The following is a 16,484-nucleotide window of genomic DNA, read 5'->3' on the forward strand; positions in this document are numbered from 1 at the left end:
ATCATTTCTACTAAGAGTGTAGTGGTTCATTTATAAGTAAACTACATCAAGCAATCATCATATGAAGTAAAAGAAAAAATAAACTTCATATATGAATAAGAGTAAAGGCATCTTCCATAATAGTAATGAACAAGTACTACTGACAATTAAGCAAACTTGTATGCAAGATATAAATGATTCATAAGAAAGCTTATGCATTCAGAATTGTTCCTAACATTTGGTCTTAAAATATATGTTTTAAGAAACTTTGTTTCTTTGACTCGGAAATAAGTAGGAAGTAAGGAGGGATTCAACATGAGTAAAACATCTATATTTGAAGTTAATGGTTAAGATCTTGGTTCATAATAGTGTTGATTTCTATTGCCCCTATCATAAGCATCTTTAATAGCGTTTATAGCCTTTTTATGTCCCATATGTTTTAAGTTAAACATGACATAAGAAGAGTAGAGTTTGACATGAATATTTAGAGTATATATCACCCCTTTGTACGAGTAGTCACACCTCGTTAACACCATCATGTTTATACCAATGACTATCCATACTCTAATTATAATAAGATCGCCCAGATATGTTATTACCTTAAAAGGTACATACGTAAGAGTGGATTAAGTTAATGGTCCAAAAACCATATCCAACTCAACTAAACAAATGACATATGCAACGTTTGCAACTAACATATTTATTTTTCTTTTCTTTATCATAAAGATGATACCACCCAAGATGGAGGATTTATGCCCTCATATTTTAAAACTCATTTTATTATTATAAGGGTGGTTGTGCTTGTCAAGTTCATGGTCACCCCACAGCTATTTCACTATGCCAAGAATAGAAAAAGGTACAAAAGTTTTGGAATATACATAAAGTATTCCATGAGAAATATACTTCGACTGTAATTGAAAGCGATATATAGGTAGATATGGTGGACTCACTAGAATAACTTGGCTCATATTAATTTAATGCACACACACTATATGATGTTTCGTATGTGAAAGGCTTGCAATAGGGAGAAGTTTGGCCAATAGGAAAATCATGCAAACATGTCCATATATAGTCCTAGTCATGACCTAACATGAAAGATAAACTTAAAACTAAACATAAAAGTGGTAAATGAGTGATGGTAATACATGTGACACTTTCAAGATATCATAAACTCAAGAATAAAATATCACACAAAGTGTAAGACTAGTCACGAGTTCCTCATATGTTTTTAATAGAAGCCACACTTAATTTAATATCAAACCATTAGATAAATTATAACAGCTAAGCACATTAATAGGTGGTGGTATTTACTCAAAAGAAATATTGGTAAACAATAGTAAAAAACTAAAATTGGATAAAGACGTTCCAAGTTTTTGTGAAAATCCTATGTTGCTAAAAAAAGTTTAGCTGTGCAAACCCACAGTGTGATAAATCCAGTGGGGTGCCTTGCGAATCCCTAACTTTAAGCTTTTCACCATTCTGTGATAGTTTGTTGTTCCTCCGTTAAATGAAAAAACTTCAACACAAAACATTCTCTTATTCTTCTATGTGGGGTGACATTTGTGGCATAAAGATAATAGGGATTTCTAGTTTCGTGCCCCTGGTTCGTTAGTTGTACTCAGTTTTCCCCAGTCCCTTAGTTTTTCCTCAGTTTTCCCCTCCTCTAGTTTGAAACACGCACAAGTGCTGGAACGGCCGGTAGCCGTCAGGTCAGAGGCCTTGACCGTTAGTCTGACCGGGTGGGGCCGCACAGGGGCAGCTCCTCCCTGACCGTCTCGTGCCGACGGGTAGGGTCGGGAGACACGTCGGAGCAGCCATCCATCTATCGCTGACGTGTGGGCCGTTTTATTTCATGATTTTATACGCGGTGCTGCCAATGACAAATGGGGCCGCTCTATAGGGCTGCCGCAGCCAATGACCGGTGGGGTCGTATATTTTTCGATAAAAGACATATATTGCCGCTCCGTGGGCTGCCGCAGCCAATGACCAAGTGGGGTCGTCTATTTATTTAGGGAAACTCATATATTGCCGCTCCGTGGGGCCTCCGCAGCCAATGACCAAGTGGGGTCGTCTATTTTTCGAGAAAAGACATATATTGCCGCTCTGTGGGGCTGCCGCAGCCAATGACCAGTGGGGTCGTCTATTTATTTAGAGAAACTCATATATTGCCGCTCCGTGGGGCCTCCGCAGCCAATGACCAGTGGGGTCGTCTATTTTTCAGGAAAAGACATATATTGCCGCTCTGTGGGGCTGCCGCAGCCTATGACCAGTGGGGTCGTCTATTTATTTAGAGAAACTCATATATTGCCGCTCCGTGGGCTGCCGCAGCCAATGACCAGTGGGGTCGTCTATTTATTTAGAGAGAAAAAATCATATCTTGCCGCTCTGATATATGTCTTTAGAGAATATCATAGAGAGAAGCAACAAGTTCGCTAATTAATTATTCTTAAGCTAGACCGGAGAACCGCCGGCAGCTCGTTCCCCACCGTCGGACGGAGCAGCCATCGCCGGCGGCGCGCCGGCGCCTCGTCGCGCCGCCGGCTCGTCCCCCGGCGGCGTCGGACGAACGGCGGCGCTGCACGTCAACCACGGCTCCAGCACTTGTTTCGTCCGCACGCATTGTACCCACCGCAGAAAGTCCGCCGCAAGCGCATCCGCCGCCCACGACGACCGGGATTTGTTCCGCGCACCAATTGGTAGACCTCCGCTTCTGCCTCCCCCGCCCCCTAATCGATTCGGTTCCCGTAATTTATTGGAGTTTGCAGTGTACGAAATAGTCCTCAATGTCTCGTCGTAGCGGGTACACCGGCGAGGGTGGGGATTCGATCATGTCGTGGCCACGTTCTACTTCTCCTACCTCGTCGGAAGTGCAGGTATATAGCTTCAGCTCTCCGTACTACCGTTGAATTTGAAGTTCCGCCATGGCCTCGTTGGGGTGATTTCAGTTGTTCTTTTTTCCATTATTGTTACAGCTTAGCCGAGCAAGCCGATGATCCATGGTACATTGCATACCAAGATGAATCAACCCGGTGGTGTAGCCAGAGGATGGATTTGGAGGAGAAGGTGGCCAATTTAGGTGATGAATTGGCCCGTAAAAACCTGATGATATTCGAGCTGAAGCGTATTGTGGATGAAGAAAAGAAGAATTCGGAGCTTATTCGCAAGGAGAAGTTGAGAGTTGAGACAGATCTTGCCGTATTTGATCAAGTGGTAGAAAATCTAGAACATGAACTAAAAGTGATGGGAGAGGAGAAAAGTAGATTCATCTGTGCAGTTTTATTAGGTGTCATCCCTGTCCTAGCAGTTATGTGGTTCTGGTAGACGATTTAGTATAGAATTGTTATTCAGTAGATGGCTCTAACCACTGTATTTTGTTGTGGCTCTAAGCACTGTATTTCGGTGTACAATTTCCTACTTGTGCTAAGTATTGTGCACGATAATTTTAGCAAGGGATCCCAAAAGTGAAAGCATGTACCAGCCTCCGGATCAAATACATATCAATATCTTCCCAATCAAGTTGGGATAGAATTCAAATCATACATACGGATGTACATGGACACATCAAGAACGTGAAGAAGCTTTTTTTGAGACGGAGGTAGTAGTTCGAACAATTTTATCCCATTTGGAAATTGAAAAATACAAATTTATAATAATTTATCCCAATTTGCGGCGTCGAACACGGTCGCGCAGCGATGGGCAAGAAAGGCCGGGACGACGGGCGGCTGAGGGGTGGTCATCCGCGCCATCAAACGTTGAAGCGATGTTATCGGCGATGGCTTCAATGTTCGTGGCATCGATGACCGGTGTCGGAACCGCCGCTGTCTTGGTGTTCTTCATCGCCGACGGATCTGCGGAGGGCTGGATCGGCGGCTTTGCAGCGCGGTTGTAGACGATGGCTTCAATCGTCTTGGCATCGATTCGCACTCTCGGCACCGGAAGTGAGACATCAACAGGCTCCGACATTGAAGGCTGGGTCTGCGCCGTCGAAGCGATGTTGTAGGCGATCGCTTCAATGTTCGTGGCATCGATGACCACCGTCGGCACGGCTGCCGTCTTGGTGTTCTTCATCATTCAACAGATCTGAGAATAGAATCGAAAGTGAGACAGAGAGAGACATTTCAACTATTTCTGACGGTTAGATCCTCACCGGCACTCTTAGATCCACGGTGCACGCACGGTTAGATGCACGCCGCCGCACGCACGGTTAGATCCGCGCCGCCGCACGCCGACGCACGCACGGTTAGATCCCCGCCGCCGCACGCCGCCGCACGCACGGTTAGATCCGCGCCGCCGCACGCACGGTTAGATCCGCGCCGCCGCACGCCGCCGCACGCACGGTTAGATCTGCGCCGCCGCACGCCGCCGCACGCACGGTTAGGATCCGCGCCGCCGCGACCGCCGTAGTAAGAGAGGAAATACGAGAGAGGAGGATGCGACTGGAATATGCGACTGCCATGGTTGGTAGGTATGTGCTCTGCTCTTGTCTCCGTATGCGTCCATCGTGGTAGAGAGAGAGATACAGGCCGTCCGATCATAAATGATCGAACGGTGCAAGCGTTCGTTGAGCTTTCAACTAACCAAGATCCGTGTGACATACATCTCGACCAATCGGAGATCAGCCAGGTGAGTACAAGTTAGGAAAACTGAGTAGAACTAAGAGGGGGAAAAGTGAGGAAATGTTTATCGTAAGGGCAAAACTGAGTATGACCGAGTAAAACAAGTGGGCCCGGAGGGGGAAAACCGAGTAACACTAAGTAAAACAGGGGCACCCAAATAATAAACGGACTAAGGGAAATTGAAGCTTTTGGCATAAAAATTGTAAAATTGTGTTATTTGAACAATATATTACATTTTGGCCGACTAGATATTGTTTGCAACTCAAAGATACACAAGTGTGACGAATTTGGACTCATTTGGACAAAGTTTGTAAGCATAGTGTGTATTTGGGAGGTGTATTGAGCAGTAAAGCCCCGCATCTTCATATCTAGTAGCTCATGGACTAGGAAGTGGTTTTGAAGCTTTTGGCATAAAAACTTCATATCTCTATATTTCCTTTTCCATTATTATTTCTCTAGGTTGTAGGTAACATAATAAGGCTCCATGGGAAGGTTCCACCATGTTTTGAATTATTTTGAATTGAACCCTAAAACCCTAAAACCCTAAAACCCTAAAACCCTAAAATGATAAATGTGGCTTAAATGTGGCATACAAATTGTTCATACAAATTCAAATTGTTCAACACAAAGGGATCCCCAATACAAAGGGAACCACAATACAAATTGTTCATACAAATTCAAATTGTTCAACACAAAGGCATCCCCAATACAAATTGTTCAACACAAAGGGATCGCCAATACAAAGGGAACCCCAATACAAATTGTTCATACAAATTCAAATTAGTTGTTCAGAATAAAATCTTTCTCTTGCTCCTGGTGTGACTCGCCGGGGCCACCACCTTACTCCGGGTAACCCTAACAGGGATATTACCGGTGTCTACCTTCCTTTTGCCCTCTTTCTTGTTCTTCTTCTTCCGCAAAGCTTGTGCTTTTTCTTCGCCATGTACTCTTCGAAGTTAGCTTGTATCATGGCCTTACCACTTTCGTGGCATTCTCGACTATACCTGTTCCCTCTCCTCTAGACTCATCGGTTGAAGCCATTCTATATCCATCTTTTCCTCTCGCTCTCCATCCAATGGTTCAAGCAGCTCTACATCCATCCGTTCCCCCGCTCTCGATCCATCGGTTCAATCTCCTCATGTTGAACTGTCTGCTTCAATCTCCTCTCGCATTTGCTGCTTCAATCTCCTCATGTTGAACTCGCCGCTTCAATCTCCTCTCGCATTTGCTCGCTTCAATCACATCATGTTGAACTCGCTCGCTTCAATCTCAAGTTGAATTGCTGCTTCATTCTCCTCTCGCATTTTCTCGCTCCCGCCCGATCTTCCATTCCAAAAGCTGGGTCAACTCCATTTTTACAAAGCCTAGCAATGTGTCCAGGGATTCCACAACGTTTGCACTTACGTTTTCGAATCGGTGCACCACCCTCTCGCACTAGCTCTGATCCTATTCTTCCTCGGCCTACCTGCCGGTCTAGTCAATACTGGAGAGTACAGTTTGAAGCCTGGATCGACTTTCATCCATTGGTCTTTTCCCAACAAGGTAGGAACATTCATAGCACACTAGTAGGAAAACCCTTATAGGCGAAGCTTAGTTCTGTGGCGCACCGTTTTGAGTGCGCCACAGAAACTTATTTTGTGGCGCACGAAGCTCGGTGCGCCACAGAAATAGCTTAATTTTGTGGCGCACTACTAGACCGTGCGCCACAAAAACTTGGTGGGCCCCACACCCTGTCACCCCCAATCATTGGTTTTACAATTTCTATGGCGCACAAACCTCGGTGCGCCACGGAAATTACTTCTTCGTGGCGCACGGCGACAGTGCGCCACAAAAATAAGGTATTCCGTGGCGCATCGTATTGTGTGCGCCACGTAAATAAGTTATTCCGTGGCGCACTCGCGCTCGGTGCGCCACAAAAATAAGCTATTCCGTGGCGCACCGTGGTTGGTGCGCCACGGAATTAGCGAACCGGATCTACAAAAGTGAGCAACCTCCCACCTACCACACTACACAAGCCATTCTTCTTCCTCCATCTAGCTCGTCCCCCCTTCTCTCTCATACCATTTTGACTCCACTTTTCACTTGCTTGGGTATTTATTACACTTACTTTGGTTGATACTTAATTGGAGTTGAGGAGAAGGCTCTCCATACTCTCTCCTCCTCTCGAAGTCATCGATCGCGGTCTCGTCTCGGTATCGAATCTAGAAGGTGAGTAGTTGGAGGAGACATACATATGCTTGGAGGAGACATGCATATGCTTGTAGATCTTGTGTGGCCGTCGTGTGTATGGATGCTTGTTGCGGGTGAAGCGCTTGTGTGTGTGCCGGTGTGGTGCATGGATGTTTGCCGAAATGTTGATTCATTTCCGTTTCGGCAAGTTTTGCACTACCCATATGTCCTACTTTGAGGAGAGGTCATGCCGAATTTTTCCACTCCATGTAATACCTTGAGGAGAGGTACGGCCCATGCATGTGTGTGCATTTGGTGCGGTTCTAATTTCCTGTTCTATGTATACCATTTGCGGGCAAGCATGGTCCTCTCGATGAGTTCCGCTCGAATCTCTAGATACAAGATAGACGCGAAGGAGGACATGATTCGGAACAATAGGCGCCGGATAAGATGTCCGTGTCGATCATGCAAACTCGAGCGCCGGATCAACCCCGATTCCGGACAACCGGAGGAGCACTCCGCCGAGGCGCGGTTTCATGCAAGACAACCAGGCGCGGCCGGCCCCATCAAATGGTGCGCATGAAGACCATGTCGAGCGAGACGACTATCATCATGAAGAAGACTATCATCATGCCGACGGGGACTATCATCATGAAGAAGAAGTCGACGGAGAAGATCATCATGAAGAAGAAGATGCCGGCGGAGAACATCATCATGATGAAGAAGAAGATTCCGGCGCGACCACGCTAATTTCGGCCTTGCGGGACTCTCATGTTCAAGATCTCGCTCCTCCAGGAGACGAGCAACGATAGAGTTGCAGCTAGAGAGAGAGCCAAGCTGTCGCAAATGGAGAAAGACGGGATGACTCCGATCTTTCCCGGGTGTCGTCCGCAGGATACGCGCTTGCATGTAACGCTTGATTACCTGCGGATGAAGACGCGGAACAAGTGGACCGATTCCGGCTTCGGCAAGAGCTTAAAATTCTGGCACGATCGTCTCCCGGAGGGGAACACATTGCCAAGTAGTACCGAGGAGGCCAAGAAAGTCGTGTGTCCCCTTGACCTACCGCACGAAAAATACCACGCCTGCATTAATGATTGTGTGATTTATAGGTGCGAGTACAAGGACAGAACCACATGTCCGGTGTGTGGCCACGGACGGTACAAGGTTGGGAACAAGAAGGTACCTCGAAAGGTGGTATGGTACTTTCCTATCACTCCCCGTCCGCAGCGGTATTTCGTGGACCCTAAGGAAGCAAAGCTCATGCAATGGCACGAGGAAAGGCGAAGCCCGAAGAAGATCCGGAGATGGGCTATATGCCGACACACCCTTCGGACGCCGGACAGTGGCAAACATTGGACATCGCCTTCCCTAGGTTCGGGGCGACGCAAGGAACATCGAGCTGGGTATGAGCACCGATGGACTCAATCCGTTCGGCAACCAGAGTAGCACGCATGGCACCTGGCCTGTGTTTGTATGGCCTTACAACCTACCCCCGTGGCTGTGCACCAAGCAAAGGTACATACACCTGAGTATTCTCATTCAGGGGCCGAAACAACCAGGTGTCGACATGCATTTGTATCTCGGGCTGTTGAAAGAGGAGTTAGACACGTTGTGGAAGACGCCACCCCGTACGTGGGACGCCTACACTAGAACTTATTTCGATATGAGAGCCGCGTTGATCACGACGGTCACGGACTATCCTGGTTACGCATATGTATCCGCCGGATGGGCCACGGATTCAACGGCTGTGTGAAGTGCATGGACGATACCCCGCATCTACAACTACCAAGGGATCCCGGGTCCTCGAAAACCGTCTACCCGGGTGCTCGAAGGTGGCTTCGCTTGGATCACCCGTGGAGAAAACGCGGTGATCTGTTCAATGGTAAAGATGAGCCCGATGGACCCCCACGCCCGAGGAGCGGCGCAGAAATCGATGATCTTCTGAAAATTGGAAGGAGTGCCCAGCGCCGGGAAAGAAGCGACCGAAGGCAGAGCCGCTGCTCGGTGTATGAAAAAGCGAGGTCTGTTTTCCACGACTTGGAGTACTGGAAGGTCCTCCACACGCCCCACAGCCTCGATGTCATGCACATTACGAAGAACGTTACCGAGAGTCCGCTTGGCACTCTTTGCAACTTACAGAAGTCCAAGGATGGACCGAAAGCAAGATACGATCTTAAACATTTTGGCATCAGGAAAGATCTTCAAGCCCCCGATACTGACGATGATGATGATGATGATGATGATCAGACGGAAGGGACTCAACGTCTCCGTAAAAGGGCTAAGAAGAACGCGGTGCAGCTTCCCGCTGCCTGCTTCACAACGAGTCCGGAGGAGCTCGAGCAGCTTTTCGGGTGCCTCCTAGGAGTGAAAGTTCCTCACGGTTACTCGGGAATATAAGCGGATATCCGGACGTAGCGAAGAAGAGGTTCACCGGGATGAAGTCTCACGATTGCCACGTGCTAATGACGCAGATACTTCCCGTTGCGATCCGAGGCATAATGGACGAGCACGTCCGTGATACGCTGTTTGGCCTATGCAACTTTTTTGACGTTATCACCAGGAAGTCGATCGGCGTGAGGCAGCTCAAGATGCTACAGGATGAGATCGTGGTGATACTATGTGAGCTCGAGATTTACTTCCCGCCCGCATTCCGTGATATATGCGTCCATCTCCTTCTCCATGTCGTTGAAGACATCAAGCAGCTCGGCCCAACGTTCCTCCACAACATGATGCCTTTCGAAAGGCGGAACGGTGTCATGAAAGGATACGTTCGCAATAGGGCCCGTCCCGTACGCAAGCATGGCCAAGGGGTTTCTAACCTACGAGTGCATCTCCTTCCGCCAGAATTATCTAAGCACCGAGGACGACGAGGATCATGTTGGTCTACCACCCGGGACGCACCTCGGGAGGCTCGCCGGAGTCGGTCACCGCGAGGGCTACCGCTCAGTCCATGTCGGCATTGAAAATCGACGCGACGACTTTGACAGGGGCTCACCGGGTCGCGCTACAACACTTAAAACTGACCGAACCTTTCGTGCAAGAGCACAAAAGCATGGTCGAGCAGAATTACATCGATATGGGCCGGCCGAGGAAGATGGGAGACGTAACCAAAAAGCACAACTCCAGCTTCACGCGTTGGTTCAAGCAAACTCAACCTGGTTGAAGCACGAGAGAAATACGCCTTCTACCGAAGATGAAAAACTCATATACACCTTATCACAGGGACCCGCGCATAACGTAAGGACCTATCAGGGGTACGACATCAACGGTTACAGATTCTACACCGAGGAAAAGGACAGAAATAGTGAAAATCAAAACTCGGAGTAACTATGCTCGTCATACGCCGATGACGAGACTAATGTCAAGGAAAGATTTTTTGGAAGGATCGAGGAGATATGGGAGCTCAATTACTGTGGAGAGACGGTGCCAATGTTTCGTGTGAGATGGGCCAAGAAGGTCGAAAAAGAAGGCCGATATTTCACAACCATGGTTATACCCGATGCAAAATCGAAGAACGCATCCGCGAAAAATGAGCCATGGGTACTCGGTAGCCAAGTTGACCAATGCTTCTTCATCACCGATCCGTCGAGGCCTAGCCGTGTTGTCGTGAGGAGGGGCAAGAGGAGCATCATAGGAATGCAAGGAGACGCCAACGAGGAAGACTTGGACAAGAACGGTGACCCGAAGATGGAGGAGGAATTCGACGAGCACTTCGACATGCCTACTACTAGTAAAGTAAGAAGGAAGACCTCCCTACCCTCTAAAGGTTGTCCATTCATGCGAAGAAATCTCAAGGTGGCCGGTATAAAGTATTCAACCGCCAACAACCGAAAGGGCAAGAAGATTGCGAAGAGACGCTAGCTAGAGCTCGGAGCCGGGACGAAGAAGATCTTTTTTTGGTCTACACATGTGTGTGAGTGTGTGTTAGACAAGTACATGCATGTGTGTGTGAGAGAAACACGAACGTACATGTTTGTATGAGACAAGTAATTTATAATACTCTACTAATTACTAAATAATGTTGTGTTATTTATTGAAATGTAACTAAAATATGAAAAAAAGGAAGAAAAATTGTGTGGCAGCCGGGGTTCGAACCTGGCTACTAATGGGCTAACATTGACCTTAACCACTGGGCTAGTGCTAAGTAACTCGTCGGTACACAGCGAGTAAACCATTTTGTTTTGCTAAGTGTCTAAATTCACGTGGCGCACGCCCCTTTAGGTGCGCCACTGAATTAAGGTATTCCGTGGCGCATGTCATAGTTGATGCGCCACGGAATGCTTAATTCCGTGGCGCATATGGAGTGGTGCGCCACAGAATTTAGACACTTGGTGAAATAACTCGATCGACCCTTTCTTCCCCACTCACAACGGCGGTTTCTTCCCCGACAACCCTAGCTCGCCCACTGCTCTCGCAACCACCACCACCGCCAAGCGCCGCCACCTAGCTAGCGCCGCTGCCACCGAGGAGGAGGAGGAGGACCGCCACGCCACCGTCGAGCAGGACGCCCAAGCCCGAGCCGCCACCGCAGATCGAGGAGGAGGACGCGCGAGCCCGAGCCGCCTCCGCAGAGGAGGAGGAGGAGGACCGCCACGCCACCGCCGAGCAGGACGCCCAAGCCCGAGCCGCCCCGCAGATCGAGGAGGAGGACGCGCAGCCCGAGTCGCCGCCGTAGAGGAGGAGGACAACGCCATCACCACCGCGCCCTGCCACCGCCGCCGTTCGGTGAGAGTCCCTCTCCCCCTCCCCACTCCCTTGTCCCCCTCCCCACTCGTCTTGTGCCCGAATTTCGGAGAAGAAGGGCAACATTGGTCAGATTTTGTATTGTCTCATGTTCTCGTTCCACGCAAGCTGCCCCTTGTACAATATGTTGTTTGCATTGCCATGATCCAAGCCATCAAAGAATTGCCATGATCCTAGCAGTAGCTAATTTCTTGGTTATGGCATTATATTCTTTCTATGTGATGAAATTCAGGGGCTCCATAGCTAGATGTAGAAACAAATGACCTATATCTACTTTGGTGGCATGCTGTAGTGTAGTATGTATATGTTCATCCTTTCGTATTAAAGAGTTTGCAAGGATGTGCGTCGACAGACACTACATCATGTAGGCCAATAATACTTAGTAGTGTATCATGTAGGCCAGACACTACATCTCCATTGAACAATCATTCATGAAATAGAATAATGACTCCAATGCTACTGCTAGGATTTGTTAGCAATTCTTGGTGAAAGCTAATGATGCTACTGGTTTAAATGGAAATGATGAAATGATGCTATGATGCTATGATGAAATAATGAAATGTACAAGCTAGAAATTGATTTAGGTTCTCTTGTTCATGCAAATGATGCTACTGGTTTAAATGTAAATGCAAATGATGCAGTCAAATGCTATTTAATTTATTGCTTGCTATTTTTTTTATTCATTGGTTGCTGTTTTTTTAATTCATTGCTTGCACTAGAGCTAATAAAGTTCTTGCTATTTTTTTTTAATTCATTGCTTGCTGTTTTTTTAATTCATTGCTTGCGAGTAGAGCTAATGGTTCAATAAAATGAACAATGCAATAGGGTTTTTCAATACAATACGAGTAGGTTTTTTAATAAAATGAAATGCGGATGGTAGGAAATAATGTATGTAATGTAAGGTTAAATGATGCTCATGCTCACATGTTGGCAGTAGCTACTTGGTTGGCTTGCTCTATAAGCTTGTATTCTTGGTTATGAAGAAGCACATACTGCCTTTTTAAATTTAAGTAATTATGTACTAAAATTTGATTAGCTATTGGTATAATTCTCTTTGAATTTATAAAAAATTTAAGTCACTAGCTACTGCCTTTTGTAATGTATATTTATGAGTAATAGCATTTTCATTTGAAGACACTAGCATTTCCATATGATGCTCAAGCTTCTGCTATTTAATTATCTCTGGAATTTTATATGTTGATGTTCTTTATTGCTACTGCTAGCTAGGATTTGTTAGGTTTTTTAATACAAATGAAAAAATGAACAAGCTAATCATGAAATGATACTGCCTAGTTGATTTTGAATGAAATGCTACTGCCTACTATTGAAGTCATTTTTCTAAGTCATTAGCTACTGCCTTGGCTGCACTAAATATGCTAACGAGTTGGTTAAAAAGATGCTCCAGGTTTGTTGTAGTGCTCCAGGTGATTGCTCCAGGTTTTGTTTGATGTATTGTAGATTCTCCAGGTTAATTTGTTGTATATGCTCCAGGTTAATAATATTTGTTGTATTGATGCTCTAGGTTAATAATGCCAGCTGTATTGATGCACCAGGTTTTGTTTGATGTATTGTAGATGCTTCAGGTTAATTTGTTGTAGTGCTCCAGGTTAAAAAAATAGGAACTATATATGTCCATCAATATATGTCCGAGGTTTTCTGGTTTATGGTGGATATGGTGGATATATGGTGTATATGGTGGATATGGTGGATATATGGTGTATATGGTGGATATTTTTGCAGGGATTTCATTGAGTTGCCCATTTCTCCCGAAGCGTTGATTAACTTCCGTTTCGGTTGAGAAATGGGCACTCCTACGTAGAAAAATTAGCAAAAGTCATGCCGAATTTTCTGGTTGACTTTTGTACTAACTTGTTGCCTCTTTTTAATGAAGTGCAAATAAACATGTCGGGCAACACTTCTAAGCCCGGGAGCCGAACGATGAAGCGAGAGAGGCCAACAAGGACTTCCGGGAGGGCTACGAGCAGCCCCGGAAGGCCGCCGCCGAGTCGCCCGACGATGAGGAAGAGGGCCGGGACGCCGCCTCCGAGGGAGAGGGCCGGGACACTGCCTCCGAGGGAGAGGGCCGGGGGGGCGCCGCCGACACCGGCGACGATGACGATACCTGGGACGACGCCGCCCAGACCGGTGAAGAGACGGCCGGTGAAGAGAACACGGCCAACCGCACGGAAGGTGATAGCGGCGGCAACCCTCAGGAGGGTAAGAAGAAGAGGACGGCGAGGAGGCCAAGGAGGGATCGGAGGCCGCAAGTGCTCGCCAACGTCACCGATCATTTCACGGTAGTCTCCGAAAGTGGCCTACCCTTGGAGCCTTCGTGGGTTGCCAAAGGGTACGGCATGCAACTAGGGTGCATCGTCCGTGAAACCGTGCCGATCCTAACTCGGGACCTCGAAGCAAGGAGAACGAGGCTATCGCCCAATCCCTCCTCCGAAGCTTCACCAACGATACACGTTCCCGGAGCCGTTAAATAAGAAGGTGGACTCTTTAGCTCTCACGAAGATGAGCACCGCCTTGAGCAGCTGGAAGAACCGGCTGAAGGGAAAGATCGAGGCCGGTGAAAGCCGGGAGAGGATAAGTAGCAAAGACCCGTCGCTCTCCTTAGAAGACTTTAATGCATTCAAGTCTTACTTACGGAGTGACGCTGTTAAAAAATGGACCGCTCGGGGGAAGAAAATGCGGGATTTGAACTTAGGGACCCACCATTGCGGAAGCGGCGGTTACCGAGGAAAACAGCCCACTTGGGACAAGGAGGATGCCGAGATGGTACGTCCGGGGAAAGAAAACTCCGGCACAAAATCCGGGATGAACGAGGCTAGGAACTTTGTCCGGTCCCGCTACTACTTAGACCGGAAGACGGGGGAATTTATTACGGATCACGAAGACGTGAAGGGTTTCGAGAAGTACCTGGTAAGGATAGTTCTATATTATTTCGCTCATCTTATTAGGCAATGAAGCCAAATGGGCTAACCTTAAGTTCCTTTGTCTAAAGGATGAAGAGTTGACGAAGGCTGGCCCGTCGTCCCGGGGGTCGACGGAACCGTGGGACACGCCTTTCAACAGGGCGATGAACAAGTACAAGGAGAGGGAGCCAGACAAGCCACCGACGTCGGCTGGCCGTGTGTCCGGCTTTGGCACAAGTATGAAGCTATCCGAGTACTACGGATCGGATGCCAAGACGAGAAAGTTGGAGAGGAGGTCATCGGCTAAGGATAAATCCGAGGTTCAGGAGCTGAAGAAGAAGGTGGAGTCACTAGAGAAGCTGGTGGCCGAAAAGCCCGTGGAGAACACGGAGATGATGAACAAGTTATTGGACGAGAAGATCCGCAGATCATCCCCCCTGGGTTGATGGAGGGGTTAGCTGCTTGGAATGCGGGAGGTCAAGTGGGGCCGATACATGTGCCCAGCCTTAGCGGCAGCAACTCAAGCTTCCACGTGTCGCCGACGGTGCCGCTCCACCCGACGCCGGCGTCGGGGCTCCACCAGACGCCGCCGCAGCTCCAACCGCCGCCGCAGCTCCAACTGGTCGCATCGACGCCCCCAACCGCCGCCCTTGTATCGACAGTAGCCGAGATCGACGCCATCAAGGAGGTAAACTCATTAGTTACTCCTTCGCGTCATCTTCTTTAACTATATATGCCTTTCGTGACTGCCATCTCACGATGCCCAACATGGCGCCCCGACTCAGGATGAACAATGCATACTTCGCAAACGGTGGAGCCCGGCGGCAAGTTGGTGGAAGTTGCTAGCGGCTTTGTCATGGCTTCCCGCGTTATGCACGGCGCTACATTGACGGAAGACGTGGCGAAGGTCAAGTTGGTAATGGTAGTGCCGGAGTACCGCTACGCCATCCCCCCTTTCAACCTCCGGGCACGAAGAAGGCGAGGTTTTGTCCCTTGGGGATTGCACCTCATGGCTTATGAAATGGCCGAAGAACCAGCATTCGTCCGGGGGGGGGTCTTCCGAGTTGTAAGAGAAGCACCGGCGCCACCTCCCCTATCATCCGGCCCAAGATCGCCAACGCCGACGACACCCTTAAGGAAACGGCGGTCGCCGCCCCCACTACCCTCGAAGGAACCGACGGTCGCCGCCGCCACCCGGAAGGAACCGACGATCGCCGTCACCACCGGACGCCACAAACAGCTTGTTGGGAGCGCTACCGCAACGACCGCCTACTAGACGCACGGGACGCCAAGCGGCGGCATCGCAACCGCCACCACCTAAGGTCCAGGACATGGCGCCACTTGATGGCAATGATGTAGATGATGATGATGACATCGATGCCTACATCAACACTGGCGCCTGCAGCCAAGATATGTACATGCCTCCTATGGATGAACAAGCCTTCCGCACACACGGCGATCAACTTAGTCGTCCCCCTACGGTCACGAAGCAGCGCCTGGTCTTCACGGGTCTTTCTCAAGACACTCCTCCGGAGGCTGGCAATCCAGCTCAAGTCAAGCCTCGCTACCGTTTTCAGCCCTAACACGCTCGCGTAAGACGATCATCGGGGATCCACCCAAATCAACCCCAAGCAACCTCGGAAGCACCACCAAGCACCCGAAGCACCACCATCGGCACCACAAGCACCCCCGGTAGGTCAAGTGAAGAAGGGAAGGAAGAGAGGAGCCAAGAAGGGCGCATCTTCGAGCCAGCCTGCTCCTAAGAGGATCCGGGCCGACGACATGGTACCACCTACACCGGATGGCTTGCCCCGGTGTCATGAAGTCTGGTAAACCTATACTCGCTCCGGACATGGAACACCTCGCAAGTGGACAAATGCTCCCTTTGCAGCACTCTATTCATTATCAAGAGAGCGTCCTTCTTAAAGAAAAGGATCCAAATTACCCGGTGTTCTCGGTCAAGGTGCCGTCCAACCAGAACTTCGTCAATGAAGACCCCGCGGATATCTTCTTCATAGCGTTCGAGGACGTCTTCAATCTATTTCACTCGAAACGG

Source organism: Lolium rigidum, chromosome 1, assembly GCF_022539505.1.
Source record: "Lolium rigidum isolate FL_2022 chromosome 1, APGP_CSIRO_Lrig_0.1, whole genome shotgun sequence".
NCBI classification, from domain to species: domain Eukaryota; kingdom Viridiplantae; phylum Streptophyta; class Magnoliopsida; order Poales; family Poaceae; genus Lolium; species Lolium rigidum.